Source organism: Pan paniscus, chromosome 3 (genome assembly GCF_029289425.2).
Source record: "Pan paniscus chromosome 3, NHGRI_mPanPan1-v2.0_pri, whole genome shotgun sequence".
NCBI classification, from domain to species: Eukaryota; Metazoa; Chordata; class Mammalia; order Primates; family Hominidae; genus Pan; species Pan paniscus.
The window spans coordinates 151,885,549-151,902,379 of record NC_073252.2 but is presented as its reverse complement, the minus strand read 5'-3'; the positions used below and the strand labels follow the sequence as shown (position 1 = coordinate 151,902,379).

Here is a 16,831-nt window from a genome sequence, read left to right as displayed (position 1 = left end):
ATATTTTTGTGGCTATAGCTAACACAACATGTAATTATGCCCTAAAACAAGACAGTGGCACAAACAGGCCAGAAAATTGAATTAAGCCAGATCATCCTGCCAGCCATCTCCAGGTTCCTCACCTGCTCTTGTGCTTGATGTGTTTTTATCATTCTTTTTTTTTTTTTTTTTTTTTTTTTTTTTGCTTGCTTGCTTGTTTGGTTTGGTTTTTTTGAGATGGAGTCTCGTTCTGTCGCCCAGGCTTGAGTGCAGTGGCCCGATCTCGGCTCACTGCAAGCTCCGCCCGGGTTCACGCCATTCTCCTGCCTCAGCCTCCCCAGCAGCTGGAACTACTGGCGCCCGCCACCACGCCCAGCTAATTTTTTGTATTTTTAGTAGAGACGGGGTTTCACCGTGTTAGCCAGGATGGTCTCGATCTCCTGACCTCGTGATACGCCCTCCTCGGCCTCCCAAAGTGCTGGGATTACAGGCGTGAGCCACCGCGCCCGGCCGTGTTATCATTGTTTAGGCATCCCAAGTGATTCTCAGGACAGCAGGAATAGGAAGCACTGCCCAAAGGGAAGACAAATATGGAGGAACAAAAATGGAAACTTTATGCTCCATCAGCTCCTCCCATGTAGAGACCGTTCCCACACCAAAAACCGTGAGAGATCCTGCTTGACTTTTCCCTGGGACAGGGTGGTCCCCCGCAGCCCCCTAGCTTCCACGTTGTGTTGGCGACAATGCCAACATTTTGGAGAGGAGTGGGGTCTGTGGAAGGAAAGGAGCGGCACTCCTAGGCCCACCGTCCCGTTTCTTTTGAACTGTTCTGAAGCCCAGCTCCAGCGCAATATGTGAGAGAAAGCCTGGGAACTTGGGAACGCTCCTCTTAGGGAGAAATTTAAAAGCATCCCTGACTTCTGCATTTCATTTCGGATGACAAGTTGGCTTTTCAGATCAGTCAGGGAAGGCAGGGAGGTGGGGAAGCCGTGGGAGGGAGAGGAAGCTCCGCTCTTGGAGCTAAGGCCCAGGAACTGCAGCCAGGTTATAAACATTTCCATGGCTCATCACGGCAAAAGCAGAGGATATGACCGCAGGGCCATGAGGATTGGACATATCCTGTCCCTCAACTTTATAGCTGTTTTATTTCTTTCCAGACTCAGAAAACTTGGATTGGGGCTGAGGAAGGGTGGAGAAATCAAGATCCCCATTTGCAAGAGGAACTTAGAGCCCTGAGCAGGCTGTTTGGGGAGAGGTGCTGATTCCAGTCTTCAGTGACCACATAGCCATCTGGCCATGGGCTCGGCTCCTGCGAGGGGAGTCCTCAAATGGAGGCCTTGCCTGGGCAGGGAGCCCCTGCCCTTCTCCACAGAGAAGAAACCAAATGGCCGCCTTTCAACCTCCCAGGGCTTACAGGGTCTTCACAAGCTCTGTTCCCAGCATTCAAAATCAGAGCTAAATTCCCAATGGTGATCTGGGAAGAGTGGGTGGGGGTCAATAGGAAAAAGGGATTGGAAATTGACGGAGGTCTAGTTTCCTTGTCTTCAGATTTATGAACCAGCAGCACGGCGATTCCCAACAGGCCCTGTCCTAACGTGGTGCTTTTTTCTCCTTCTGAAAGTTAGCATAGCTGAGCCAAGCTTTCTGTCTTCTTTCCCTGGAGAAAACAGAAAAAAGGGCCTGTGTCCTGCATTTGAAAAACATCTGGTGGGACTATCAGGAGAGAAAAAGCAAAGACTATAATTTAACTTACCTTTTGGGATAGTTTTTATTACATTTACTTTCTTGGATACGCAAAAAAGTTTGGCATTTCCCCATTAGTTAATGGGTTCGGAATTTTATTAATCAATGTCTAAATGTTCATAAAATAATGCCACCTTTTAAAACCAGGGGCAAGGACTCCTTCCAAATGCTTCCAGTCATAAGGAATAATATTAAAATGCAGGTTGCATATGTGCCAAAACCAGTCTTCGGGGAGTGGGGCATAAGGCCTCAATTATCCCAGTCACCTCCAGAGCCAGAGATCAAGGGCAGAAATCCATGCCAGACCAAGAAATACACCTGAGGAATGGGCCTACCAGGCCCTTTGACAGCTCAAGCTGATCTCCTCACTTCCCTCCTCCCAATCGCCACACAAAACTCACCCTATCCCAGGTCTCATGTGCCCTAAGGGCTACCAGAGCAGTTGGGTATTAATCACATATCTCCAGGGAGGGTGTTGTTGCTCAAGCTGAGTGTGGTTCTCCCTGGCGGTTGCATGCTGTGCTTTAAGTACTGGGAAAGTTGAAAGTGTATCTTACATCCCCCTTTTTTTCTGAGTACTCACTCCTGCTATCACTTGATGTGACTGCTTTTTTAGGTCAGCTCCCCCAGCTGGTTCATAACAGATTTATTCATAATAGTCCAAAACTGAAAACAACCCAAATCTTCATCAAGTAGTAGAATCGACAAATAGAAGGTAGGATATTTGCAATGGAATAATACCCCCCAAAAAAGGAATATTAAAAAAAAGCTACAACTCTACTCAACCACACAATATTGAACAAATGAAGGCTTCCCAAAATGTGTGATTACATTCATATGAAAGTTCAAGACCAGACAGAACAAATCTATGATGATAGAAGTCAGAATAGTAGAAACTCCTGACGGGAGATGTGTGGTGGTGTATGGGTGGCCAGGTGCCAGGGGATTGACAGGGAAGGGTCCAGATTGCTTGAGGAGCTGGAAGCCCTTCCTTCAGGTTATGATGGAGTGGAGGCTGAATGTTTCCACATTGAGAATGACAACTAGTGAAGGAAAGCTACACTTTAGGGCTCTGCAGAAGACTTGGGTCCTACCAATTGCTGTATAAGAAGGAAAGCTCCATGAGAAGAGTGACTTGTCCTTGCTCGTATGAATCTCAGGATTTAGAATAGTGGCCTCACACAGGAAAATGTTTTTGAATGAGACAGATTTGGAATCCCTTTGCCTCCCTGTGACCATGGGTCTCTCCTTGATTCTTCCGTCAGTGCCCTCTCATGCTCACTGAACGTTCTCCCCACATATGAGGCCCTGCTGTGCCTGCAGGCCAGCGGCTACCTCCAGTCAACATGTCTAAATTGGCACACCTCCTATTCCCACCCTCAGCAGTTCTTTCTCCTGGGCTTCCTCTTAATCTTCCACACCTTCAACTTACCAAGACTTGACACTTGGCCATCTTTAACATCTCCCTCTTCCTTATATACCACAACTACTCTTAAACAAGAGCCCATCTGCTATCATCTCACTCCAGTTAAAATGACTATTATCAAAAAGACAAAAAAAAAAACCAATGATGGTGAGGACGTGGGGAAAGGAGAATTCTTATACACTGTTGGTGGAAATGTAAATTAATACAGTCATTACAGAAAATAGTATAGTGTTCCCTCAAAAAATTAAGAATATAAACTACTATAAGATCCAGCAATCCACTACTGTGTATATAGCCAAAGGAAAGAAAGTCAAATATTTTGAAGAAATATCTGCACTCCCACGTTTAACACAGCACTCTTCACAATAGCCAAGATATGGAATCAACTGAAGTATCCATCAAAGCATGAATGGATAAAGAAAATCTCATATATATACACAATGGAATACTATTTAGCTGTAAAAAAGAACAAAATCCTGCCATTCACAACAACATGGATGGAACTGGAGGACATTGTGTTAAGTAAAATAAGCCAAGCACAGAAAGACAAATGTCACATGTTCTCACTTATATATGGAGTCTAAATAAATGAATCACATGGAGATAGCAAATAGAATGATAGTTATTAGAGGCTCAGAGGGTAGTGAGGAGGGGGAATGGGAATGAAAACACACTTAGATATTATAGAAGGAATATAATCTAGTGTTCAGTAGCATAATAAGGTGACTATAGTTCACAGTAATTTACTGTATATTTTTAAATAGCTAGAAAAGAAGATTTGGAATGTTCTCACCAAAAGAAATAATAAATATTTGAAGTGATGGATATCCCAATTGTGCTGATTTGATCATTGCACATTGCATACATGTAACAAAACATCACACTGTACCCCATAAATATATACAATTATTGTGTATCAAAAATAAAGCTTAAAGAGAAAAAATGTAGAAGGAAAAAAAGAAATGTAAAAAATTTTTTTTTAAAAAAAGAGCCCATCTGTTGACATGATCTGTTTCTACTCACAACACCCTGACACCAAAATATGTAAGTCTTTTTCCACACCCACAACCAGTTCTCCAGCTTTCCAGACACCAACTGGGTATCCAATGATTAAATTCCATTCTGACACTAGGTACCCAGAGTTAATTCAGACCCCACAGGTTACGGCCTCAGTCCCACAAGACTGTCCCACTTCAGACACCAATCACAAGTCCCAGCCACCCATACTTCTGATAAAACAGTCATAAAGTCAGAGGTTCCCACAACCCCTTCCTCAGTTTCAGTGGTTTGCTAGAACAGCTCACAGAACTCAGAAAACCAGTTTACTTCCCATTGCGTATGTATTATAAAAGCTACAACTCAGGAAAAACCAAATGGAAGAGATGCATAGGGCCGGGGATGGGGGTGAGGACATGGAGCTTCTGTGCCCTCTTCACACGTTGATGTGTTTGCTGACCAAGAAGCCCTTCAAATCCCATTGTTTGGGGATTTTATGGAGGTTTCATTACATAGGCATAACTGATTAAATCATTGGCCATTGGCAATTGACTCAATCTGTATCTCCTCTTCTTTCTTCAGAGGTTGAGGGGTGGAAGTGAGGTTAAAAGTTCCAACTCTTTTACCCTGTCTTGGTCTTCCTGGGAACCAGCCCCCAGCCAGAAGCTATCTAGAGTCCCCCAACCCCCAGCCATCTCACTAGCATCCACTCATGTGTGGTTGAAAGGGGCTTACGAATAAAAAAACACACTCCTCTCATCCCATCGTTCAGGGAATTCCAAAGGTTTTAAGAGCTCCGTGTAAGGAACTAGAGCCAGGGCTGAAGACAAGGATATATTTTTGTATTATATCACAATATAGGGCTATCTTCTGCACCATTCCCTCCTGGCAGTTCTCACCACTATTATTTAAGCTCAGGCCTTGATTATTTCAGCTTGAAATAAACATTCTCCAGGAACCTCTGACCCATCATTCCTAGCACACAGTTGGAGTCCTGGGGCTTTACTGTTCACACACTTTCAAAGGCTCCCACTGCCGACCAGGTAAGACACCATCCTCCTTAGCCTGGCACCGACAGTCTTCTAAATATAGGCCTCAAAACACCTTTTATCCTTATCTCTTGTTACTCTCCTCCACATACCCTATACTTAAGTTAAAGGGAACCATGTGAATGCCCCAAACAAACATGTCAGTTTCTTACCCCATGTCTTTGCTCCTTGCCTTCCCTCCGGCAATGCCTTCCTCTCCCTTCTCTGCCTGCCCTCTGTAACACTACAGGTTCTAGTTGAAATCATGACCATCCTTCACAAAGATTCATCCCACATGTTGGTTCCCCCAGTGGGTGCTCCCTAAACACCTCAGTTCCTGCCCTCAATTGATTTTTTTCTATTTGTGCTGTTCTTATGTCACTTACTGTATGCTGCTTTATGGTGACTTCAGTTCCCTTTTAACCTGTAAGTTCATTTAGGGCAGAGTGCATGTCTTACTCCTCCTTGAACTCACATAGTATCTTGTCCTCAGATGGTCATTAAATGCATACCAATTGAAAGAATAAATGCACGAAGGAAAATAAAATCAAGCCTCAGCTAGCTGTTACATTGAATAAGACAATAAATTAATTCACACTTAGATGGAAATGACTGCTTAAATGATTATAGACACAAAGATATTTTCATTGTAATTGCAGACAATCCATTAACCAAAGAATGACACTAAATTATGGAACCTCACAAGGGTAGTGTTGGAGTTTCCTGGTGCCACCTAAAATCAGATCACCAACTATCCTGCTTTGGGTATGAACTGCCTTAATGATTGGCTAGGCCTAGGTGTTTCAGGGTCCCCAGGATGGTCAGGTCTCCCATGTGACCAGTGCAACCTTATAATGCCACTCAGTTGAAAGTCAAACAAAGCTGACTGTCACATCCACCCTGCCATCCACTACAATATGTTACTTTGGGAAACTAACTACCTACCTGAGGCTTGGTTTCTTCATCTGTCAAGCAAGAATGATAGTCCTGCTTTTCCAAGTTCTCATGAGGAACAGTGATCCAGGCAGGCAAGTAGAAGCTGCCAATGCAGCCGTGAGCATTCAAGTTTCTACTTGGGCCTCCAAGCACCACAGGTATGCTTGTGGTTCTGTCTGGCTCCACGTGGCTTTGGCAGGAGAAAGGGAGTCTGCCTCGCTGTCTTGCTGGACACTGCAGGAAGACGTTTGGAGCCTCCCCTCCAGTCTTTGTGGAAAGTTATCATAGGAGGCAATTTGGGGCAGGCTCCCTGATTCTTATGACTTTCTCCACCTCTGAGTTCACTGAGACCAAAGGAGCTTTTCCCAGTGAGGAGAGAAACATTCCAATCTATTGACATAAAAATGCCCATGGGAGAGTCCAGGGGAAATCATCAGACAGGAAGAAGATGGAAGAGATTGCGTGGCAGAGGCTTCAGGAGAACATAAGGTCTCAGGGTCAAGCATGCAAAGTGAGAGAGAGAGAGCGCGCGTGCTCCTGCCAATTCCTTCTGCTGAACATGTACCCTTAGCACAAAGAGCAAACACGCACACACACACTTTAAAAATACAAAAAACAAATGGGAAGTTTTCCCTTGGAAAAAAATAGCCTCTGGCAGAAAACCATGAAGGTAATTGCTAGAGACTGGGCCCATCTCGGCCCATCTATGCTAAAACGTGGCCTCCCCATACATGAAAGCTACTGCTCGCTGGTCAGGCCAGAACCCCAGGCCAGGCCTTCCACTCTCTCTGTCTCTCCTCAGGGAGGATTCAATCTTACTGCCAACTGGCAGTGAATCTGGACAAATTGGCAGGGGCCCACCTTGCTTTAAGTGAATGCATGTGCACCTCTCAAGCTCGCAGAGGATACTCATTAGCCTGTTCCACTGCCCCTTTGAGGGAGGTTAAGGTGGCCTGTCTACCAACACCGACAGAGCCCACCTCTCGAAACCAGTCACACACCCCGCCTCGAGGAGCAGAAAGGAGGCCTTTGCTCCCCAAATACCTGTACATAGAAAGAGCTTCTATTCACAGAGTTACATGCTGGCTTCTTCTCATGCACTAGTCTCCCCACACATTTCTGTGGCTATGTGCTATGTCCAAGTAGAAAGAAGTTCATCGAGCTGAAAACTCCCCAGAAAGTTAGACATTGAGCATGACTCTAAATATGCCCCAGGGAACACAGCCCAGAAAATTTGTTAATTAAATCTCGGTGGAAAACTAAGTCTGACCACAGTCATCTTGAGTTTAACATGGATCAGCTAAGAAGTAATGGAGATCCATCCTGTGGTCACGCTAGCCAGAACTTTGTCACCTCCCTGGGCAGGGAACGGAAGGTGCTGCCTGGCACCATCTGCTGAGGAGGCCTGGAGTCAGGGCGGATGCACAAGATTTCAAGGGAAGGATAAAGGGAAGTCTGAGGAGTTGGAGAATTTCCATTTCACCCCTGCCCCTTCCCCTTCTCCTCTGAGGGGCCTGCTTTTTCGACTCTGTCACATTCTCTCTCTGACTCCATTTTAGATGAACTCCTTAAAATAATGAATTTCCTATTTGATGATTCCATTTATCTCTTTGATAAATGGAGAGGGCATCGATTGCCAAGAGCTGCCATCAACCGCCTGCCTGGATTGGGCTGGTCGGGTGTGGTAATTAGCAAATGTTTAAGGACAGAAGAGTCAGTTCCATAGTTCTGGTTATTCACAATCGCTACAGTTCTTCTTATATATCCACCAATTCCACCTCTAGGAATTCCTGCTAGAGAAATATGCAATGATTTAGGACTCAAACTAGTAACAAAAATGTTATTTATAAAGGCAGAAAAAACAAAGGTTAAAAAGTAGAAATGTACTTGAATGAGTTATAGCACAAAGGAATACTTCTAAACCAATAATAAGTACACATTATTATGTATTCATCACAAAAAATGTGTTCACAATACATGAAGTAAATAAAAGGGGATCACAAGCAGTATGATCTCATTTTGGCAAAATGAAATAGTGAAAAAAAAGTAGGAAGAGAGAAAATAAAGACAGGAGGGAGGGAAGGAAAGAAAGAATCTAAGGATATGTATTTTAAAATGCTTCTTGCCTGTAATCCCAGCACTTTGGGAGGCTGAGGCGGGCAGATCACAAGGTCAGGGGATCGAGACCATCCTGGCTAACATGGTGAAACCCCATCTCTACTAAAAATACAAAAAATTAGCCAGGCATGGTGGCAGGCACCTGTAGTCCCAGCTACTCAGGAGGCTGAGGCAGGAGAACGGCATGAACCTGGGAGGTGGAGGTTGCAGTGAGCCGAGATCACACACCATTGCACTCCAGCCTGGGCGATAAAGCGAGACTCCGTCTCAAAAAAAAAAAAAATGCTTCTCTATATAGTGACGTTCTCTTTATCCTTATTATATGGTATAAATTTTCCTTGTAAATTTCATTTTTTTAATTAGAGAGGAAAATCATGCTATTTAAGTGTGCGCACACATACACACACACACACACACACACACACACACACAGGAGTCTGTCCACTTCACTGTCCTGTCTCTGAGATGAGATGCCTGTTTGCCAGCTTCCTGCCAAGGGGCCTGGGCGGGCAGGCTGCACCACCCCGTGGCTTACAGCATGTTCTTGCAGTACTTGCCCACCATTCCACCAGGCCAGGTGGCACCTGGCAAAGGTGAGGAAGCAGGGGTGTGGAGGAGCAAGACAGTAGGATGCCTGGCTATCCAAGTTCTCCTATTACTAGCACAGGCTTGTGAACCAAATCAGAGCTCCTCTTACAGAATATTTTTGTTGTCCAAAACTAAAATACCAAATTGACAGGAAAAGGAGAACACCCTGAAGGGCTCTGCTAAGTAGACTATTTCACTCCATGACTTTACATTCGAGGTCAAACTAGTTTAAATGTTTGCTTCCTGTTGGGGAGCAGGGTGCATGTGCTGTCCCAAGAGGGGCTGCCTTGCTAAGGGTCACAGACTATGATACTTAGTGCTCGCTGACACTTAGTGCTCTACAGGAGGTGGCAGGTCCCAGCAGCACCAGCTCCAACACTTTGGCATCACACTTCATTTTCCAGGCCTCAGTTTCCCCCTGTGTAGTAATGGGTACTATGTATTCACTAATAACCAGCATAACAGTCAGTACTCTTCACGCTCTGTTAGAGGAGCTCCATGGGGAGCTTATGGGGAGGGTGAGTAGTGGCTTAAGTGGGAGCCAAGGAAGAAGCTAAATGGGCAATGCCTTGGACCCCCAACCCCCAATATAACCAGAGCAGCTCCACACATTATCTCTTTTATATATTTAGGTTCAAGGGAAGGATTTATTGGAAAATAGATTTCTACAATTATGACTTAGCCACCAAACCAAAAATGTAGCTCTGATATATATACATATATATATATAGAAAGAGAGAGAGTGTTTTTTTTGTTTTTTTTTTTTTTTTGAGATGGAGTCTCGCACTGTTGCCAGGCTGGAGTGCAATGGCACAATCTTGGCTCACTGCCACCTCTGCTTCCCAGGTTCAAGCGATTCTCCTGCCTCAGCCTCCCAAGTAGCTGGAATTACAGGCACCCACCACCACGCCCAGCTAATTTTTTGTATTTTTAGTAGAGACAGGGTTTCACTACATTGGCCAGGCTGGTCTCGTACTCCTGACCTTGTGATCTGCCCACATCGGCTTCCCAAAGTGTTGGGATTACAGGCATGAGTCACTGCACCCAGTCCTGATATTCTTTTTAATAAAGTATTACCTCTAAGCACAGTGGACTTATAATTATGTTTCAGCTGAGACAGGCATTGATTGCCTGGACTCTTTTTCCTATTTTCAATGTGATTTACTCATGCAGAGGAGGGCTGCCATCTTTGGGTATAATCTCAGAAATAAGATTCAAACATTCAGCAGACGAAGATGTGTTATTAAGTCATCCTCCCATAAAGAGAGTGAGAAATCCATGAACCTGGCATCTCTACAAGGCACCTGGCACCAATTATTCCTGGCCCTGGCTAAATGGTTCTACATAAGAGTGCTCAAAAATAAAGTGGAGCTATTTTGGACTCTTTGCTTGGGTTTTATTAGGTATTTTCTTTCCATATGAGGAAATGGTTCATTGCTCTGTTCTCCATGGTACCTGCTATTTAGCAATGGTGATGTCTATGTTTGTGCATATGCACCTACATGCAATGCCCTTTGGTGGTGGACATCTGCATTTTAGAAGTACTTTGAGTGAGGGGAATATATGCCAGCTTTATTTCTTAAAATAACAGCCATCTCAGTCTGTTGTCCGTTCCTATGACAGAATACCTTAGATTGGGTGATTTATAAAGAATTACTTCTTCTGGTTCTGGAGGCTGGGAAGTTTAAGGCTGATATCCAGTGAGGGACTTCTCACTGCATCATAACACAGTGGAGGGAATCACGTGGTGAGAGCAAGAATGTGCAGGTCAGCTAGGGTCTTTCTTTCTCTTCTTATAAAGCCACCCATCCCATTTTGGGCCCCACCCCCACCCTGATGATCTTATCTAAACCTAATTTCCTCCAGAAGGCCCAATGTCCAATCAATATATGAATTTGGGGATTAAGTTTCCAATACGTTCAAACCATAGTAACAGCACCAGAGCAGAACTTTCACAACTATCTGATTCCTGACCCCCAAAATTCCTTCCTTTCCTGGAAATAAGAAGTAGAAAGAAGAGAGGAAACAGAGGAAGAGAAGGGATGGGAAGGTAGGAGGGATGAGAAGGAAGAGTAGAAGATAAAAGAAATTAAAATTCATTTTAGAGCAAGCTTTTTAATCTCAAGTACGCTAGATTATTGTTCTGGATGGGCTTGGGAATTCTTAGCCTGTGTCATTTTCATGATCTTGAAAAACAAAACCATCTATGGGAAGGGCTGCCATGTGGACCTGGAGTTGACTTTATTGCATTTTGCTCTCATCTCTTCTGGAGTGTTGGTGGAGACCATGAGAAGCATGAATGTCATTTTGACAGAATCCAGAGCAACCCAGCCAAAAAAAAATTCCTCTCTCTCTCTCTCTCTCTCTCATGCACACACACACACACACACACACACTCGATAAAGATGGTCAACTGCTCATGACTTCATGCTGAGCCCTCTTTCCCTGGGCCACCTCACACCTGCCCAGGCAGTGATGAAGCTCTCGGTAACCTCCCTAAGAGGCGTGACTGTTGCCTGCATATTGTTGTCCATGAAAAGCTGACATTTTCTTATTCTGAAACATTTGTGTGTATGTATGTATATATATATGAAAAGGCTTGGAATGTTGATAAATGTTTCCACCTCTGGCATGTTTTTATAACATAGTGCTGAAAAAAAAGGTGACTTCAAGGGTAGGTTTGAGTTTGTGTTTTAGCAGATATACTAGGAAGAGAATATCTCTGAATTTCACAAAACATCTGCATCCTGATGGGTGCTTGCAGTGACCATAAAACTAACATGTATTGGGTGACACCATATTCAGAATCCTCTCTGGGCCCTTCACCTGAGGTAACTCATTTAATCCTCACAACTCTCCAGTGCAGTAAGTCCTGTGGTTCTCCTCATTTTAGGCAGGAGTTTGAAACTGGTCCAGTCACGCAGCTAAGAAATGCTAAGCAAGACTGGAATGCAGCCCTCTAGCACCAGAGATTGAAGAAATACAAACAGGTGGAGGAAGGAGGGGACAGGTAAAATCTAGGAGTAGGATTGCTAAGTCTTATGAAAAGTGTAGTCAACCTTATAAGAAACTTAGCAAGCTCTTTTTAAAGTTTTTATTTCAATTTCAAATTACTCATGGCTAGTATACAGAAGTACAGGTGATTTTAATATAATGAATTTGTATGCTGCAATCCAGTTAAATTCACTTATTGGATCTAATAGCATTATTCTAGATTGAGATTTTCAATGTAAGCAATCATGTCATCTGAAAGAGTTTTATTGCTTACTTTCCAAATTGTATTTCTTTTATTTCCTTTTCTTGCCTTGTTGCACTGACTAGACCCTCTAGGACAATGTTGAATAGAAATGGAGAGAGACATTTACAGAACAGTTCATCTAACAGCCACTGAATACACATTCCTCTCAATTGCCCATGGAACTTTCTCCAGGATAGATCATATGTTAGGTCACAAACTTAATCTTAACAAATTAAAGAAGATTTGAACCATACCAAAATGGTATAAAACTGGAAATCAATGACAGGAGGAAATTTGGAAAATTTACAAGTACATGGAAACGAGACAATGCACTATTGAATACCCAATGGGTAGAAGAAGAAATTAAGAGAGAAATTTTAAAATTCCTTGAGGCAAATTAAAATGGAAATGCATCATATGAAAAACTATAGGATACGGCAAAAGCAGTCCTAAGAGGGAAGTTTATAGCAACAAACACCTACATCAAGAAAGAAGAAAGATCTCAAATAAACAATCTAATACTGTATCTCAAGGAACCAGAACAAACTCAACCCAAGGTTAGTAGAAAGAAAAATTAATAAAAATCGAGCAGAAATAGAGATTTAAAAAGCAATACAAAGATCAGTGAAACAAAGGGTTGGCTTTGTGGAAAGATAAAATTGACAAACCTTTAGCCAGACTAAGAAGACTGGCTAAAGAAAAGACTTAATAAAATCAAAGATGAAACAGAAGACATTACAGCTGATACCACAGAAATGCAAAAAATCATGAGACTATTATAAACAATTATACACCAACAAACTCGATAATCTAGAAGAAATTAATAAGTACACATACAATATACCAAAATTGAATCATGAAGAAATAAAAAATCTGAAAAGATCAATAGTTAGTGAGGAGATTGAACCAGTAATAATACTATAAAATGTCTTCTATCGAAGTTTCCACCCAGAACCTGACTGCTTCACTGCTGGATTCTACAAAACATGTAAAGAAGAACTAATACTAATTCTTCTTAAACTCTTCCAAAAAATTGAAGAGGATGGAATACTTCCAAATTTATCCTATGAATAAGTTTGATGCCAAACCTGACAAAGATACACACTAAAAAGGAAAACGGTAAATGAATATTTATGATGAACTTACATGCAAAAATCCTCAACAAAATCCTAACAAGCCAAATTCAATGGTACATCAGAAAGGTTTTCCACAGATCATCATGGTGGATGGGAGGCAGGACTAGATTGTAGCTCTAACTAAGACAGAGCAGCATGCGGAGGCTTAAATCATGAATTTTAGCTCCAGAATGACTGCAAGAACAAAACAGGAATCCCAAGAGGACCCACAGACCCTCTGAAGGAAGCAGACTGCTCCTGTAGGACCCGGGAGACACCCCAACTACTGTGAGTACCCCAAACTTTGGAAGTAGGAAAGGGAGACCCTCCACTCCCAAACACACACCCCCACTGGAGAAAATAAAGGTCTAGTTTGTGGGACAAGTTTCCAACCTTACCTGAAGCTGAGTCAAATTAGAGAACCGAGCAAAACACAGGGGTAGAGAAAGCAGCAGGAAAGACCATGAAAGCTCACTGGGTCCCCAAGCAGGCCATTCCTGCCTGGTACCACAGGGACCCTTGAGGAGGACAGCCAGAGGCATGGAGAAAAATGCTACAGGAAAAAGGAAGTCACTAGCTGAACTCTGTAATAATTGGAACCAGGTGAGAAGCCTCCTTGCCAGAACTTGGTGTCAGGGAGGGAGTGAATCCAGTGTGCAGACTCCACAAGTTCTGTTCTTGTGGAAGAACCAAAGTCCTGTTCTTTCGCAGTGGGAGGTGGGTAGCCTGGGGCAAGCTCTCAAGCCTGGCTCACCCACTGCCTGGAAACAGACTCAGGGCTGTTATGGGGGGCACGGTGGGAGTGAGACCAGACCATCAGATTGCATGGCAGCTGGGTAAGGCCTGTAACTGCCGGCTTTCCCCAACTTCCCTGACAACTTGCATGACGCAGCAGAGGTAGCCATAATCCTCCTAGGTACACAACTCCATTGATTTGAGAACCTCACCCCCATCCCCCACAGCAGCCACAGCAAGACCCACCCAAGGAGAGTCTGAGCTCAGAAATGCCTAGCCCTGCCCCCACATGACAAGCCTTCCCTATCCACCCTGGTAGCTGAAGATAAACGGTATATACTTTTGGGAGTTCTAGGGCCCTGCCTACCACCAGTTCCTCCCCATACTACCAGAGCTGATGCTCTCTGGAAAGCACCATCTCCCAGCAGAAGGCCAACCAGCACAAAAACAGAACATTAAACCACCAAAGCTAAGAACCCTCATAGAGTCAATTTCACCCCCCTGCCACCTCCACCAGAACAGGTGTTGGTATCCATGGCTGAGAGACCCATAAATGGTTCACATCACAGGACTCTGTGCAGATGACCCCCAGTACCAGCCTGGAGCCAGGTAGACTTGCTGGATGGCTAGACCCACAAGACAGATAACAATCACTGCAGCTTGGTTCACAGGAAGCCACATCCATAGGAAAAGGGCAAGAGTACTATATCAAGGGAACACCCCATGGGACAAAAGGATCTGAACAACAGCCTTCAGCCCTAGACCTTCCCTCTGACAGAGTCTACACAAATAAGAAGGAACCAGAAAACCAGCTCTCGTAATATGACAAAACAAGGCTCTTCAGCACCCCCAAAAAAATCTCACTAGCTAACCAGCACTGGAACCAAGCCAAGTGGAAATCCCTGATTTACCTGAAAAAAGAAATCAGGAGGTTAGTTATTAAGCTAATCAGGCAGGCACCAGAAGAAGGTGAAGCCCAATGCAAAGAAATCCAAAAAATGATACAAGAAGTGAAGGGAGAAATATTCAAGGAAACAGGTAGCATAAAGAAAAACCAATCAAAACTTCAGGAAATATTGGAGACACTTATAGAAATGCAAAATGCTCTGGAAAGTCTTGGCAATAGAATTGAACAAGTAGAAGAAAGAAATGCAGAGCTCAAATACATGATCTCCAAATTAACTCAACCCAATGAAGACAAAAAAAAAAAAAAAGAATAAGAAATTATGAACAAAGTCTCCAAGAAGTCTGGGATTGTGATAAATGACCAAACCTAAGAATAATTGTTGTTTCTGAGGAAGAAGAGAAATCCAAAAGTTTGGAAAACATATTTGGGGTAATAATTGAGGAAAATTTCCCTGGTCTTGCTAGAGACCTAGCCATCCAAATGCAAGAAGCACAAAGAACACCTGGGAATTTCATTGCAAAAAGATCATTGCCTAGGCACATTGTCATCAGGTTATCTAAAGTTAAGATGAAGGAAAGAATCTTAACAGCTGTGAGACAAAAGCACCAGGTAACCTATAAAGGAAAACCTAGCAGATTAACACCAGATTTCTCAGCAGAAACCCTACAAGCTGGAAAGCATTGAGACCCCATCTTCAGCCTCCTCAAACAAAACAATTATCAGCCAAGAATTTTGTATCCAGCAAAACTAAGCATCATATATGAAGGAAAGATACAGTGTTTTTCAAACAAACAAATGCTGACAGAATTTGCCACTACCAAGCCACCACTACAAGAACTGTTAAAAGAGCTCTAATCTTGAAACAAATTCTGGAGATACATAAAAACAGAACCTCTTTGAAGCATAAATCTCACAGGACCCATAAAACAAAATACAATTTGAAAAGCAGAAACAAAAAAAGCAAGGTACACAGGCAACAAATAGCATGAGGAATGCAATGGTATCTCACGTCTCAATACTAACATTGAATATAAATGGCCTAAATGCCCCACTTAAAAGATATAGAACTGCAGAATAGATAAGAACTCACCAACCAACAATCTGCTGCCTTCAGAAAACTCACCTAACACATAAGGACTCACATAAACTTAAGGAAGGGGTGGAAAAAGATATTCCATGAAAATGGAGACCAAAAGCAATCAATCAGGGGTAGCTATTCTTATATCAGACAAAACAAACTTTAAAGCAACAGCAGTTAAAAAAAGACAAAGAAGGACATTATATAATGATAAATGACTAGTCCAACAAAAAAAATCACAATCCTAAATATATACGTGCCTAACACTGGAACAATTACTACTAGACCTAAGAAATGAGATAGACAGCAACACAACAATAGCAGGAGACTTCAGTACTCCACTGACAGCACTAGACAGGCTATCAAGACAGAAAATCAACAAAGAAACAATGGACTTAAACTATATCCTAGAACAAATGGACTTAACAGATATTTACACAACATTCTACCCAACAACTGCAGAACATACATTCTATTCATCAGCACATGGAACAGTCTCCAAAATAGACCATATTATAGGCCACAAAGCAAGTCTCAAAAAAATTAAGGAAATTGAAATTATACCAAGTACTCTCTCAGACCACAGTGGAATAAAATTGAAAATCAACTCCAAAAGGAACCCTCAAAACTATGCAAATATGTGGAAATTACATAACCTGCTCCTGAACGATCATTTGGTCAACAATAAAATCAACATGGAAATTAAAAAAATTCTTTGAGCTGAATGATAATAGTGGCACAACCTATCAAAACCTCGGGGATTCAGCAAAAGCAGTGCTAAGAGTAAAGTTCGTAGGATCAAATACCTTCATCAAAAAGTGTGAAAGAGGACAAATAGACAATCTAAGGTCATACCTCAAGGAACTAGAGAAACAAGAACAAACCAAACCCAAACCTAGCAGAATAAAAGAAATAATGAAGATCAGAGCAGAACTAAACAAATT

The 16,831-nt window shown here is 42.8% G+C and overlaps 2 long non-coding RNA genes across 2 annotated transcripts in view; both read right to left on the bottom strand.

The window, feature by feature from the left end:
- The window catches only part of LOC134730293 (uncharacterized), a 462,039-nt gene that overhangs the window by 273,362 nt on the left and 171,846 nt on the right, over positions 1-16,831 (bottom strand). The window lies entirely within an intron of this gene.
- LOC134730294 (uncharacterized) lies at positions 143-9,992 on the bottom strand. Its single transcript, XR_010112049.1, has 2 exons — positions 6,118-9,992; positions 143-1,636 (listed from the first exon to the last, which is right to left on the bottom strand). It is a non-coding gene; the product is annotated as an uncharacterized LOC134730294 (long non-coding RNA).